A 15,885-nucleotide genomic window follows, 5' to 3' on the forward strand; every position below is an offset into this window, starting at 1 on the left:
AAGTGGAGGGTGGGCGGCAGGGGAGGGGACGGGGAGGCTGGGGAAGTTAGTCTGACAGAAATTGGTCATTTAATGCTTAAGTGCACGCTAGACAGCCCTGTCATCGCCCGCGGCCCCCGCGCGGGATTAATTATCAGAGGAGGAGAGGGCAGCCCAGCCTAGCCCAGCCGTCTGTCACCAATGAAGGCTGGAGTCACCCAGGCCTTGGGCCACCCTGAGTCCACTTCCAAGTCTGCAGTCCTCCTGCTTCCCCAACTTCCAGGTGTTCCCAGTTACCTGTTTAAAGCCAATCACACTTAGACATGGCCCTGCCATCAGCTAGCCTACCAGGAAAGCTTCCTCAGCCCCTTGACCACATTACATACCATAACTCCTTGTATGCTCCTATCATTACCCACAACCTTCCAGAACCCAAGGCACAACTGTCCCATTCACTGATCCTGTCTGAGGGAATGGTACCATCATCCATTCAACTGCTCAAGCCAGAATTCTTCCAGTCATCCTTACTCTTCCCTGTCTCTCATCCTTCTCATCCCATAAGAATCCAAATCTTGACAGCTCAAGCTCCCAGAAATATATCAAATCTGGTCAAGTGTGTGTGTTGGGGAAGGGCAGGCAAGATGTTATTTGCATTTTCAAAGATAATACTAGCAACAAGCAATAGCCTAAAGTCAGGAGAGCAGGCAGAAGATGATGCTGATGATGGCTCAGTCTTGAATGGGGGCAGAAAGTTAGAAGCAAGTGGACAAGATCTGATACATTTCTGGGAAGTTGTACTCTCAAGATCTGGAATCTGATTGGATGAGTGAGAAGGAGGAGCCAGGATGACTGGCAGAATTCTGGCTTAACATTCTGGTGGACTACTATGGACTATCAGGTCCAAACTCTTAACTGACTTTCAATCCATAATGCTCTAGTCGTGATCGCCAGCTTCCTCTGTACTCCCTGCTGCGGCCCCACTGACCTTGCCTTCTGTCCTTTGTACACTCTGTTCTCTGCATGAAATACTTCTTTCGCCCCGCAACACCCACTATTCACTTAATTAACTCCTACTCATCCTTCCAGTCTCAGAATAAATGTCACTCCTTCTAGGAAGCCTTTCCTGACCCATCAATATGGTTTTATAACTCCCCAGATCTCTCCATTCATCGACATATCACCTGAGTGTTTATTTTGTCTCTCTTGCCATCAAAATATTAAGTTCCATGAGAATAGAACTTGTGTCTTTATTCTCAGAAACTGGCACTTAATGGACATAAGAAAATATTTGTTGAATGAATAAAGGGATAAGTCAATGCCTAGTCCTGCCTTGGCTCTAACCTGAGCCTGACTTGGGGGCCATGGTCCCTAGAATCAGAACCCTCCTAGCAGCCCAAGAAAGACTGGGGTGAGTGGAGAGATAAGAAACACTCAGTCAACTTATGAACCCATCAAATGATCCAAAGCAACTGGACTGGGCAAGTTCAGATGACAGAGAGGTTGTTGAAAGCTGGAGGTCACCTTGTCAGAGAGGTCACATTGTCCTTCACTGGGAGGACTTCCTACAAGAGCAAAGCCCAGTGTGTAGAAGAAGCAACCTCTGCTCAGAGCCATGTGCTGGCTAAAGTTCAGGGTTTGGGGATGGGGACATATGGTTGGAAGAGGACTTTCCAAAACTGGTTAAGGTTTATTTACTAGAGGTTGAGCTGACAGGACTTGGAAACCGACTGCAGGGGAGGGATGAGGGAGAGGAAGACCAACTTGTACAGGGCAATGAAGACCAGGTTGAGTTTGGTCTTTTTTCCTGTCACTGGTGAGGTTCTTAGACTGCTTCTAAGGATGACCAGATCAAAGTGTTTTTTTTTTTTAATTGCTAAACACTTGTATTTTTATTTTTTATATTGGATCTTCTGTAATATTTATTTTTTATTTGCTCATTTTATATGTACATGACAGTAGAGTGTATTTTGACATATTATACATTCATGGAGGATAACTTATTCTAATCAGGACCCCATTCTTGCAGTTATACATGATGAGGAATTTCACTGGTCATGTATTCACATGTGCACATAGGAAAGTAATATCCCATTCATTCTATTATCTTTCCTGTTCCCATCCCTCCTCCCTTCCTTTCCTTCCCCTTTGTCTACTCTAATGAACTTCTATTCTTCCCCCAACCCCTTATTGTGTGTCAGCATTCATTCACATATTAGAAAGAACATTTGACCTTTGGTTTTTTGGGATTGACTTATTTCACTTAACATGATAGTCTTGAGTTCCAGCCATTTACCAGCAAATGCCATAATTTTGTTCTTCCTTATGGTTGAGTAATATTCCATTGTGGATATATACCACATTTTCTTCATTCATTCATCTGTTGAAGGGCATCTAGGTTGGTTCCATAGCCTATGTATAGCTGCTACAAACATTGATGTGGCCATGTCACTATACAATGCTGATTTTAAGTCCTTTGGGTTTACACTGAGGTGTGGGATAACGAAGTCAAATGGTCATTCCATTCCAAGTTTTCTGAGGAATCTCCATACTGCTTTCCATATTAGTTGCACCAATTTGTATTCCCACCAGCAATGTATGAATGTGCCTTTTTCCCACCATCCTCGCCAACATTTACTGTTACTTATATTCTTGATAATTGCGGTGCTGACTGGAGTAACATGGAATCTCAATATAGTTTTAATTTGCACTTCTCTAATTACTAGAAATGTTGAATATTTTTTCATCTATTTGTTGGTCACTTGAAGTGTTATTTGAAATTAATTCTGGCTGCTAGACAGGGTGACTAAAGGGAAAATTGAGACAGGGAGACTATCAGGAAGCTGGTGCAATCATGGGAAAGGAGGATGGAGAGATGAGGATGAAAGCAAGAGAGGTCAAGAAAAGGAAATTGAGTGTGACCTGTACAAGGAAGGTCAGTGATGGAGAAGTATCACTTGAGGGACAGAAGGGGTTTCAGTAAACTAGATGAGCTCCATCTCCAGCTGGGCCCAAGAAGGCCTAGTTAAAGCCTCTCAAGTCTAGCATATCTAGACTTGGCTGCCCATGGATATGAAGGTGCAAAAGAGAAGGCCAAGATGACTGCCTCCAAGGTTTGTGTCCCAAGGGGCTGTGTAGCTGGGGATGCTATCAGCAGAGGTAAGAGAGACTGATTTGGAACTAGAAACAATAAGCATGACTTTGTATAGTGAGTAGACATTATGGGGCATGATGTCCCACAGACAGAATTATAAGAAACTGTCTCAGAGCAGTGAATGACCTTGAGAATTTTCCAGAATTGGTAGATTTACCCTCCTGCCCCATCTTCTAGCCTCTAAATTTTCATTTCAGTTTGGATGAGCCCTTGTAATTCTATAACAAAGTAGCAGTAAAATAGTGAAGTAAAATAATTCTATAATAATATAATACAGTAAATGTATTACCATAATGTGTGTTACCATGAAGATAAAAGTGATGATATAGAGCTGTAATGATGTAGTCCAGGAAGAAGAAAATCATATGACAATCTACTAATATCAATAGGAGGTAATGGGTCAGTGCACCATGGGTTAACAGTACAGGGCAGTACATAATCATGACACTGTAGTACTGAAATGACTCTAAGGAGGCAAAGAACCTAGCAACAAAAAACAACCTGACAGTGTAGTCACGTTAACTCAGAGTAATGTACTGATAAAATGATGCAATGACATATGTAGTGATGATATCACACAACAATAAAGCCTCAAGACAGTGTAAAGGAAGAGGATGGAGTCCTTAATGTAAGCCCCAGGACCCCAAGAATGGAGTGAGAGAGCCCTCTGCAAGGTTGAAGATTCCTCAGGATGCAACAGAGGTCTGGAAGCAGTTTCTGGAGGGATGCTGTAGCCCAGAGCAAGAAATCGCTGATCCAAGAAGGAGAGTTGAGAAGGCAAGAAGTGGTGGTGACTTTGCAGGACAGAAGACAGTTCTGTGGGACCCACCAGGCTGAATAGGCCTAGGTTTAAATCAAAAGTTGCCTGACATGGGTTGTAGCTCAGTGGTAGAACACTTGCCTATCATATATGAGGCACTGGATTTGATCCTCAGCACCACATAAAAATAAATAAATAAAATAAACGTATCGTGTCCATCAGCAACTCAAATAAATAAAATTAAATTTAAAATTTTTTTAAAAAGTGGACTGACTGCTGAATAGCATCTGAACATCCTTAATAGATATTCAGTGCCCTGTCTGCCCGCTTGGCTCCTTTGGGAGCTGAAAGGTAAGGTAAAACTCATATTTAGCACTTGTAAAATCCTTGAAATCACAAATATATATATAATATATATATGTGTATATACAAGAAATTTTTAAAATTAAAATCTCAAAAAAAATCCTTGAAATCATCAAAAAATGAGAATACGAAAGAAAATCCAGACTTAATCATAACATTATTGAGGACAACTCACATTTATCCAACCTTTACTATGTGCTGGGCATGGTGCTCTTCCTGAATGGTCCACAATAGGCAGCCCTGTGAAGAAGGATTTGTTATTTCCACCATACAGATGAAGATAAGAAGACCCAGAGAGATATGTGTCCAAAGTCACATAGCAAGAAAGGGGCAAGGCTGGAATTCAAATTCAGATTCATAAACCATTAAAGCACATCTTTGTCCTTGCCAATGGATATTCACTTTAAAAAGTGCATGAAAAACCAGTAGGAGACAAATTAGGGAGCAAGCTGAGTTCCCTATTATTTAAAAGGTTGATAAATATTAAGGAGAATAAAATATATATAGTAGGCAATTATTTATCTAAAAAGAAAGGAGAGCTGGGCATGTTGGCACATGCCTGCAATCCCAGCGGCTCAGGAGGCTGAGGCAGAAAGATCTCAAGTTCGAAGCCTCAGCAACTTAGTGAGGCCCTAAGAAACTCAATGAGACCCTGTCTCTAAAAAGAGTTGGGGATGTGGCTCAGTAATGTACCCTTGGGTTCAATCCCTGGTACCAAAAAAAGAAAGAAAGGAGAAATAGGAAGATATATGTGTATGTATGTATATATATATATATATATATATATATATATATATATATGTATGTATATATATACATATATACACATATATATAAATGCATATATATGTATATGCTTATTTGATTACGTTTCACAAAATGGAAAGATAAACAAAAAAATGTTTTTTAGAATGATCATCTCCTAGAAGAGGAAGGAAACAAAGGAAAGATGACAGGGTAGCAGGTATATATTACTAAGTATAACTTACTTTATAGATTTGAATTTGAAACAATGTAAGTACTTTACAGGATGACACAGTATAATCAAGTAAATAAGTTATTGCTTAAAACACAAAATGAAATAAATGAACATAACTATCTATTGAGTTGATATCATAGTCACATAGAGAGAAACTATCTCAAGTAATTTAAAATCTAATAATTGACTCTATATACATCCCTAGTGGGATATACACTGATAAAACAAATAAGAAATGATGTTGATGTTCTCAGAGGCTTTTGGTATGAGAGAAACAAAAACAGATGGTAGATCAATGAAGATTAGCAAAATCTCCTTAGTCCTGAATTTTATTTGAAAGTATCAGCAATACTTCTCGATGCGCTTTATCTTCAAAAACATCTACTTCATGGCTCTGTCCACTGAAAAGGACAATAAACTAACCAACTTAGTAGCAGTAAGCATCTCTTCTTCCCAGATTGTGGTCTTGAAGTACTACTTTGTACTAAAAGGAACCAGGGCTCCTTGGGAAAAATGGAAGATTCTATGTCTAAAATGTGATGCATATATGATTTCAGGTATCTCTTCAAATCAGAAAGCAAAGAAACTATCAAAAACTATTAGAAACAAAATAGGTAGACCAATGGTACAGAAGACACAAAAACAAACCCACATAAATACAGTTACCTCATACTAGACAAAGGTGCCAAAAACATACAATGGAGAAAAGATAGCCTCTTCAACAAATGGTGCTGGGAAAACTGAAAATCCATATGCAGTAAAATGAAATTAAACCTCTATCTCTCACCTGCACAAAATGGATCAAGGACCTAGGAATTAGACCAGAGACCCTGCAACAAAAAGAAGAAAAAGTAAGCCTGAATCTTTATCATGTTGGCTTAGGACCAGACTTCCTTAACAAAACCCCCATAGTGCAAAAACTGAAAGCAAGTATCAATAAATGGGATGGATTCAAACTAAAAAGCTTTTCCTCAGCAAAGGAAACAATCAATAATGTGAAAAGAGAGCCTACCGAGTAAGAGAAAATCTTTTCCACACACACACTTCAGATAGAGTACTAATCTCCAAAATTTATTAAGAACTTAAAAAACTTTACACCAAAAATACAAAGAACCCAATCAATAAATGGGCTAAGGAACTGAGCACTTTATGGAAGAAGATATACAGGCAATTAACAAATATATGAAAAAGTGTTCAACATCTCTAGTAATTAGAGAAATACAAATAAAAACTACCCTAAGATTTCACCTCACTCCAATTAGAATGGCTATTATCAAGAACACAACCAATAATAGGTGTTGGCGTGGATGTAGGGAAAAAGGCACACTTGTACATTGCTGGTAGAGTTGCAAATTGGTGCAGCTGCTCTGGAAAGCAGTGTGGAGATTCCTCAGAAAACTTGGAATGGACCCACCTTTTGACCCAGTTATCCCACTCCTCTGTTTATAACCAAAGGACTTAAAATCAGCATACTACAGTAACACAGCCACATCAATGTTTATAGAAGCTCAATTCACAATAGCTAGATTGTGGAACTAACCTAGATGCCCTTCAATAGCTGAATGGAAAAAGAAACTGTGGTATATATACACAGTGGAATATTATTCAGCCATAAAGAATAAAATTATGACATTTGCAGGTAAGTGGATGGAATTGAAGAATATCATGCTAAGTGAAATAAACCAATCCCCAAAAACCAAAGGCCAAATGCTTTCCCTGATAAGTGGATGATGATACATAATGGGGGTTGGGTTGGGGGGTAAGAGAAGAATGGAGGAACTTTGGATTATTTAGAGGGAAATGAGAGGGGGGGGTGGGGAGGGGTAGGGAAGATTGTGGAATGAGACATATCATTACCCTATGTACGTGTATGATTACATGAGTGGTATGAATCTACATCATGTACACCCATACAAATGAAAAGTTGTACCCCATTTGTGTAAAATGAATCAAAATGCGATCTGTAAAAATAAAAAAATAAAATAAAATAAAACTATTGGGTCATGTAGAAGAACTTATATAGCAATTAGAGTTTCCCATTGACCAAAGATGAGATGACTGAGCATTAATGAAAATATTAACTGTAATTGATTGAAACTCATCAAATCTGTTTAAATTCCTAAGTATATAATTAAAAGAAAAATCTTATTGATCTTTGAAGGATGCTATGGGATCAACACATAATTTGGAAAACTGACAAGTAAAGAGGAAGAATCAAGCTTTTCTACTGCCTTTCTTATATGAACTGTACCTTAGGATAACCAAATAGTATGAGAGAAGATTCTTTTCATAAAAATTTTCCAACTAATACATGAAAATATGGATAGAATTAGAATATCATCACTTTGCAACTTCTAATGAAGCAACAGAGCTAGATAATGATCATCCATAACTATTAATTTTGCAAAAAGACCATAGGACATTAGGTGCCTCATAATGAAAATTCCCAAATAAAACAAAATTGGTCTCTACAAGGGAGGATTTTAAAAAACCAAACCTGACCTAATGAAACTTCTATATGTAACTGCCACTTTATAGGAAATCCTATGGACAGAGAAACCAAAATATGTGAGTTTAAAACTCCAAACCATGGGAAACAATAGGGTAAACGACTGCCTCCTTTAATAAATAGAAAGGCAAGGATGGGATAGACTGAAACAGACTTAAGAGTTGGATTACATTATATTTAAATCCCGCAAGTAGTTAAAAGGTAGAGGAGGAGCAGGAGGAAGAAAAGGAGTAAAAGGAAAAGTTATGAGTCAATCAGAACTATATAAGCATTGCATTTATTGGCTACTATGAAGTTTTCAGATGTGCTAGTGATATTATGATTATTTTAATGTCTTTTTTCTTCAGCGTTTATTTATTTTAAATTTTTTATTTGTTCTTTGTAGATATACGACCAGTACAGTGTATTTTGACATATTATACATACATGGTAACATCTTTTTATTTTAGAGTTAAAACTGAAATATTTACAGATTAAGTGATATAGTATCTGGAATTTGCTATAAAATAATCTGTGATATGGAGTTGGCTAAATGAATATGTAGAATAAAAGTGATCACAAATTGATAATTGTTGAAGCTGGGTTCATTATATTCTTATATTTTTATGTTTGAAGTTTTCAACAATAAAAATACTTACACCATTGTTATACTGAAATAAGCTGGTTAAATCTGGGAGTAGCTATATCCCTCATCTTGACTTTCAGATAGTTAGCAGCTTTCTGAATTTTCCTAACCCACCAAGTTGAAGACTCCAAAGAAGCTGATCAGTCCAGAAGAAAAATCCTCTAGATACTGACAATTCAGGTCTCACCAAAGACATCTGGGTCTCTACTTGATCACACTCTTTAGCAATATCCACTAATCATGTTCCAAACATGAACAAGTATTCTTTTAGTGCCTTACTTTTGTGTATTGACGGACAGAAAAGCATATTAAAGGTTTAAAACAAGTTTCTAACATGAAAGAAAATGATTAGAATTATATACTATAAAAAAGAATTTGAAAGAATCAAAGATGATTCATGGAAGAGAAGAAAACTTAAACTCCTATAATTAATAGCTTCAGAGGAGTAAAAGAAATTCGCACCCATAAAACAAGTAAAGGTGTGTTTTAAAGTACATGCAGAAAATAATTTTTAAACTCCTAGAAATTAATATAAATGATCTATAATATTAGAAGTAAAAATATTCAATAGAAGATTTTCGAGATAAAAAAAGAAATTTTTCAAGATAAAATTGAGAAAAATCATGAAAAAGGAAAACAACCACAGAGATGAAAACTAGGAAATATAAAATTTTTAAACTAGAGGATAAGTACTATAAGTTAAACATCTGACTAGAAGGAATCTCGGAAAAAAATGTGAAGAAAATTTTCAAAAAAATGCCTCCAGAAATTCCTCAGAAATGAGGAATATGGATTTCTAGATTAAAAAGGACTACTAAATACCTAGAACAATTGATTTACAAATTCCCACACCAAAGTACATAATGATGAAATTGTAGAACATCAAGGAAGAAATAGAAACATCTAAAATAAGAGAAAGAAGGAAAAGAAAAATCATTATGACAGTTTAGAAATAAGAATGGCAGCAGACTTCTCAATGGCAATAATAGAAATTATAAGGTAATGGAATAACACTATCAAAGTTCTAAGGAACAGTGATCACCAGTCTAAAATTCAATACCCAAACAAAATATCAATCAATTATGATACAAAAATAATGTCATTATCATACATCCAAAGTCCCCTCAACTTAGTTCTCATGCATTCTTTCTTGAAAAGTTACTAGAGAATGGTCTTCATCAAAAATGGATGAATAAACCAAGAAAAACAAACAAAACATTTAAGATAGGAGACAGATAAGGAAAGTTCCCAAAATGTCAAAGAAGGAAAATTCCAAGATGATGACTTTACAACATCATCATGGAGTTACTGGTACCAGATAGAAACAAGATCAGGTATATCACATGCAGTTATGTAGGTTGTTCACTGACTTAATGTATCTGGCTTGGGGCCATAAATGAGAGCTGAAATCCTTTTTTTTTTTTTTTTTAATACTCTACTTACAAAGTCACAATCTTTTTTTTTTTTTTGGGGGGTGCTGGGGATCGAACCCAGGTCCTTGTGCTTACAAGGCAAGCACTCTACCGACTGAGCTATTTCCCCAGCCCCCAAAGTCACAATCTTAATGAGGAATTGCCATCAAATCTAGAGGAAAAAGAACTGATCTTCCCAAAAGGAGCACTGTTTTATAATGTGTCATCCTAAGAAGCTCCTTTTTTAAAAATTCATCTGTTTAAACTCAAAAGTGCCATCTGTGTTAGTGGTGGCCCTTAATTGAAATATTTTAGGTCCAAAAAGTATGCCACCAATAAAAAGTTGATAACAATATATTACAAAATATATTTGACAAAAATAGAGTTTTATACATCTGTTATAGATGAATTATTAATAAGTAACTAGAAAATTTAGCAAAAACAAAAAACCCTGAGGTAATTATTAACACTAGGATAAACAAAAGTTATATGAGAAATTAAATGTGATGAAAATGACAACATGACTTAGCTATAATAAAAAGAAATAATTATATACACACAAAAAAAAATTATTGATTTTACTCCAAATTGTGATAGGACAATTGTGATAGGAGAATGGACAAACATAAAGTGAATATAGATGGTGATATAAGAAACCCCAATCTTAATCTTCCATAATAATTAGTCAATAAAGTTGGGTATAATGGCACATGCCTGTTATCCCAGCAATTCAAGAAGCTGAGGCAAGAGGATTGCAAATTCAATGCTAGCTCTGGCAACTTAGTGAGATCCTGTCTCAAAATAAAAAATAAAAAAGGTTAGGGAACCTAGTGAGTTAAATCCCCAGTAATACACACGCGCGCGCGCACACACACACACACACACACACACACACACAATATGTACATTAGTCAAAAATTGTATCTAAAATAAAAAGTTAAAAATAGTAATATAAGCAAGCTCTTTCGATGAAAATAGGAATTATGTGAAGAAGATTTAGCTAAACAACTTAAAAATGTTGACTGATGAAGAACTGATAGAAGACAGGTACACCTGTAGCCAGCCATGGTGGTACATGCCTGTGATCCCAGCTACTCAGAAGTCTTAGGTAGGAGGATCACAAAATTGAGGCCAACCTGGGAAAACCTATTTCAAAATAAAAATTTTTAAAGTGTTGGGGATGTAGCTCAGTGATAGAGCTTCCCTGGATTTAATCCTCAGTACTGGGAAAAAAAATAGTAGATATACCTGTTTCTTTCTGAGCTATAATAAATATACCATTTAAATGAAAAATTCAAATACACATAAAAGTTGGAAAAATAGTACAGTAAATCCTCATATTCTAATCTGTCAGATTTAGCCATTATCAAGATTTTGGCATACTTGCTTTATATGTAAACATTACTTTAAATTTTAAATTTCTTGAAATATACATAATAAATTAATATGGTTACTTCTGAAGCAAGTCATTGATATAGAGGACAGAAGGGGCTAGGAAAGGGAGAACATTTTTCCCTTTAAATGGTTTTATTTATTTACTTTTTTTTTTCAGGACTGAGGACCAAACTCAAGACCTTGTGTGTGCTAGGCAAATACTCTGCCACCAAGCCTTAAATGGTTTTTCAAATTTATTTTTATGTTACAAACTTATACCAGGCACTGCTCTGAACATTTTACACTAATTTAATCCTCATAGCAACTAAGCAAGGCATGTACTAGTTTTATCCCCACTTGATAGAAAGTTAATTGTCTATCATTTGAATTTTTTTCAATGAGCAGGTGTTGCCTCTTAAATAATTTTTAAAAATAATGGGTCTTAAAAAGGTGTCCCATCTCACATGACTACTCTGGTTTTTTGAAGTCTTTTCTTCTCCAGTAAAAGTCCTGGCTCTTCCAATGATACCCTAAAGATAGGATTATTACACATTCCTGTTAATAAAACTTTCTTTCCTTCTCAAATGTGTCCCATTTTAGGTAATAAATTGTATGGTTACCCTACCCATAACACTTGATGTTTAGATTCCTTACCATTAGGGGTTGCCCTCCTCTGGACATTGCTCTTAAGAAGAGTTCATAGCCCTGAATCTAGCAAAATATGGGGCCAGTGGGACCATTGACCTTTCTTATTCCAGATTTCTCCATCTACTGAAGCAGCTTGGGAGTCATCAGGCTCTGGCATTGCCACACACTTGACTCACTGTGAATTTGCTGTCAAATAAACTCAGTCTTTTTTGCATGATTCATTCCTAAGCCAGGGCTCCCAGGTCTACATTTGCACCTCTGATCTTCTTAACCTGCCTGTAGGACTCCACATCTACCCTCTCCAAATGTCATTTGTTCTTGTAGGATCATCATTCTAGCCTGTCAAAAGCATTTCAAGTCTCAATTCTGTCGTCCAATCTATTAGCAATCCTATTCCTCTTGAGCATCTGAAAGTGTGATAAGCTGGACATCTACATCTCATCTGAGTCACTGAAACATCACATGGGCAGGAATGAGTCACCGGCTCAAAGACCTTCTACTAGCAAGACATAAAACTTTTCATCACTTCTCTTTGGGTACAGTGAGTCATCAGTTATGAATCCTCCAAGCAGGGCCATCATGCAGACTACATTTCTCTATTTCATCCACCAGGATAGTGTGACAAATTGCTTCATGCCCTGTTGAAAGAAAGAATATATATATTTACCACTCCCCTAATTTCTTCATTCAATAGCCTTATCTATGCAAGACACATGACATTCTATCCTTCAGAATTTATTCATAGAGAACCCATTCTGGCTTCCACCTAGCATTACTTTCCTGACTATGTATTGCCAGACTCCATGTACAATAATCATTTTTTAGAATTTCCCAAGAATCAACATCAATTTTGAAAATCTTTTGGTGAACAGAATGGTGGTATCTGTCCAGCTCCACTCCATAGCATTGCTCCCAGAGTCCCCAAAGTCCCTGTCAGCAAATTTCTGATCACATAGACTGACAACTACCTAGAGTTGTACAATTTTTTTCTTGCTGTTTCTGCTTTTGAGTAACTCATCTTGACACTCTGGAAAAAAAGGAAGAAGAAAGATAACAGGTCTTCTTGCTCTGTCTTTGGTTAATACTACATCATGACCTTCTATCCCAAAGGTTGTCCTGGGTATTAAACACATTTTATTTATTTATTTATATTTGATCCCACTAGTAATACATAAATATACTCTCATCAAAATACAACTATTACTAATAAAACAAAAGCTCTTATTGGTTGCTCCTTCTAATTCCAGTCAATTCTTTCTTGTCGTGAGCTTGGTGTATGTTCTTCAGATTTTTTCAATACGCTTACACACATATATGTACAAAAAAGCATATGCTTTGTTTTTTGTGTTGTAACTACATTGATGCCTCTAGGTTTTGAATACCCAAATTTTATAGGACATGTATCTCTCACAATAACATTTTTTCAGATGTTTACATAGGGGAAATAGATACAGTATTTGTATTTCCCAAACTCAATATAATATTCTAAACATAATGATGCACAGGAAGAACCCCAGGCTACATTTTGAATAGAATCTCTAGGGTGTCAGACTCATGTATAGACAAGGGGGTATAAGTCTGGAGGTGGGCCAGTACTAAGAAAGTTCTTACTACTGCTAACCATTTGTTGCAATGATATTTGTTGTTTGGTACTCAGGAAGAAATGTTTTAAGCACTTTACATCCCAACATAATAATTTGATATTTATTTATAGGCATTTTTCTGGGCTTAGTTACATATTAGGAAATTGACTGAGGGATTTTGAGCTGACACATAACCTGTTTATCATTTTTCCCATTTGAAATAATGGAGAACAAGCTCCCCCTTAGTATTTTCATGCAGAACATCTGATTCGAAGGAATGAATCTCAGAGTGAAAACGTCTACACATCAACACATGAATGGATGAACAAAATGTGACAGGAACATACAATGGAATGTTATTCAGCCATAGAAAGGAATGAAGCTCTTACGCATGCTCCATCGTGGATGAACCTTGAAGGCATGATGCTATGTGAAAAAAGCCAGAACCAAAAGACAAATATTTATATGATTCCACTTCTGTGAAATATCTAGAATAGGCAAATTCATAGAGACAGAAACTAGATTAGATGTTACCAGGAGCTGGCAGGAGGGAGGACTTATTACTCAATGAATAGTTTCTGTTTGGCACGATGAACATTATTTGAAATAGTGGTGATGGTTGCATAATGTTGTGAATGTAATAACTGTCACTTAATTATATGATAGTAAATTTCTTATATATATTTTTACTACAATAAACAAGGAAAGATAGAGCCAGGCACAGTGGCACATACCCAGGGACTTGGAAGGCTAAGGCAGTAGGATTACAAGTTCAAGGCCAGCCTCAGCTACTTAACAAAGCCCAAGCAACTTAGTGAGACCCTGTCTCAAAATAAAAAATGAAAAAAGGGCTGGGAATATGGCTCAGTAATAAAGTACCCCTGGGTTAAATCCCCAGGACCAAAAGGGAGGGGGGTATGTTTTTTTAAAAAAAACCTCTATTTAGCACTAAGATTCTCACTGAGTCCTACAAAGAGTCCAAATATACCTATGGAGAAATTCAGGGGGAATCTTGTTTTTCCTATTAACTTTCTAATTTTTCTTGAAAAAAAGTAGGATGCCTATATACATAAAAATGACATTTTTCTACAATTAGCTTTTCTCATTCAACAATATGCTTTGTGAAGCTCTCTGTTGGGACTTCCAGCAGCTCACTTTGTAATTGCTGCAGAGTCCTTTCTAGAATAGATGCACATTGGGTCTGTTTAGCCACCCCCTACCAGGCAGTTTTACCAGCCTCTGCTCATTTCAAGCTCTCACCTTCATATGTTCCCCATAATTTGTTGTCAATCTGGTGTCTCTCTCCTTGGTCACTCTTCCTTCTTCTCATGGCAGAAGCAAAGCCTCAGTCAATATGGCCTCATCAGGGAACTTCTTAGTCAGTCACACTGGTATCATCTTGCCTCTCTTGGAGCAAGAAATAAAGGCTCAGGAATGTTCCTTGCATTATTGTTCACAAAAGTAGAAAGCATGGACAAGTGTCCATCAATAAGAGATTATTCAGTAAAGTTATTCTCACAGTAGACATTTATGGGACCATTCACAATGTCAATGTAGATTATAGAACTATAGTCATGGACATAAAAAATTGTCCACAATACATTAGTAAGTAAAAAATAAAGTTTCCAGGGCTGAGGTTGTAGTTCAGTGGTGGAGTGCTTGCCTCATACTTGTGGGACACCACATAAAAATAAATAAATAAAGGTACTGTGTCCATCTACAACTAATAATAATAATAATAATTAATAATTAATTAAAAATAAACTTTCCAAAGCAAGGTACATTCTATAATTCTATTTTTTGTAAAAAAAAAAAAAAAGTGGTTGGTTATGTATTATGCAAGTCTACATACTAACATGTTAACAGTGGTAATATAGGTGTTAAGATTGCAGGTGACTTATTTTGCATATCTGAATCTTTCAGTTTTTCTTCAATTAGCATCCATAACTTGTGTAATGAGGGAAAATAATTTTTAGAAAAAGGTTGACCTCCATAACTGTATGGAGCTATCTATCTTAGAGAACAAATAACATGCCTTATAGCCTTCTCTCTTTCTTCCTGAGAGTTTCAGTGTCCACTACAAGAAAGAGGGCAGGAGGGGAAAAAGGAATGGAGCTGTCATTCACAGGCATAGCACCAAGCCATAAACCTGGGGCTTTCTCCATTGTTACAGAAAACTAAGTGGTTTAGATAGTATTCATCCCGTTTCACAGAGGAAAACACTAAGACTTTGATATGATAAGCAATCACTTTCAATCATGCAGTTAATGAATAAAAAGTGAATTTTTTGTTGTTGTTGTTTGTTTGCGGTACTGGGGATCAAACTCAGGGCCTTGTGATTGCGAGGCAAGCACTCTACCAGCTGAGATATCTCCCCAGCCCTAAAAAATGAAATTGAAACACAAGTCTGCCTGGCCCCAAAGCATACTGCCCCCACCCGATACTTTTTCTTCCTCTCCGCCCCCCTGCGCTCTTTCCAAAATTTCTATCAAATCTCTCTTT

Source organism: Sciurus carolinensis, chromosome 5 (genome assembly GCF_902686445.1).
Source record: "Sciurus carolinensis chromosome 5, mSciCar1.2, whole genome shotgun sequence".
Lineage (NCBI taxonomy): Eukaryota > Metazoa > Chordata > Mammalia > Rodentia > Sciuridae > Sciurus > Sciurus carolinensis.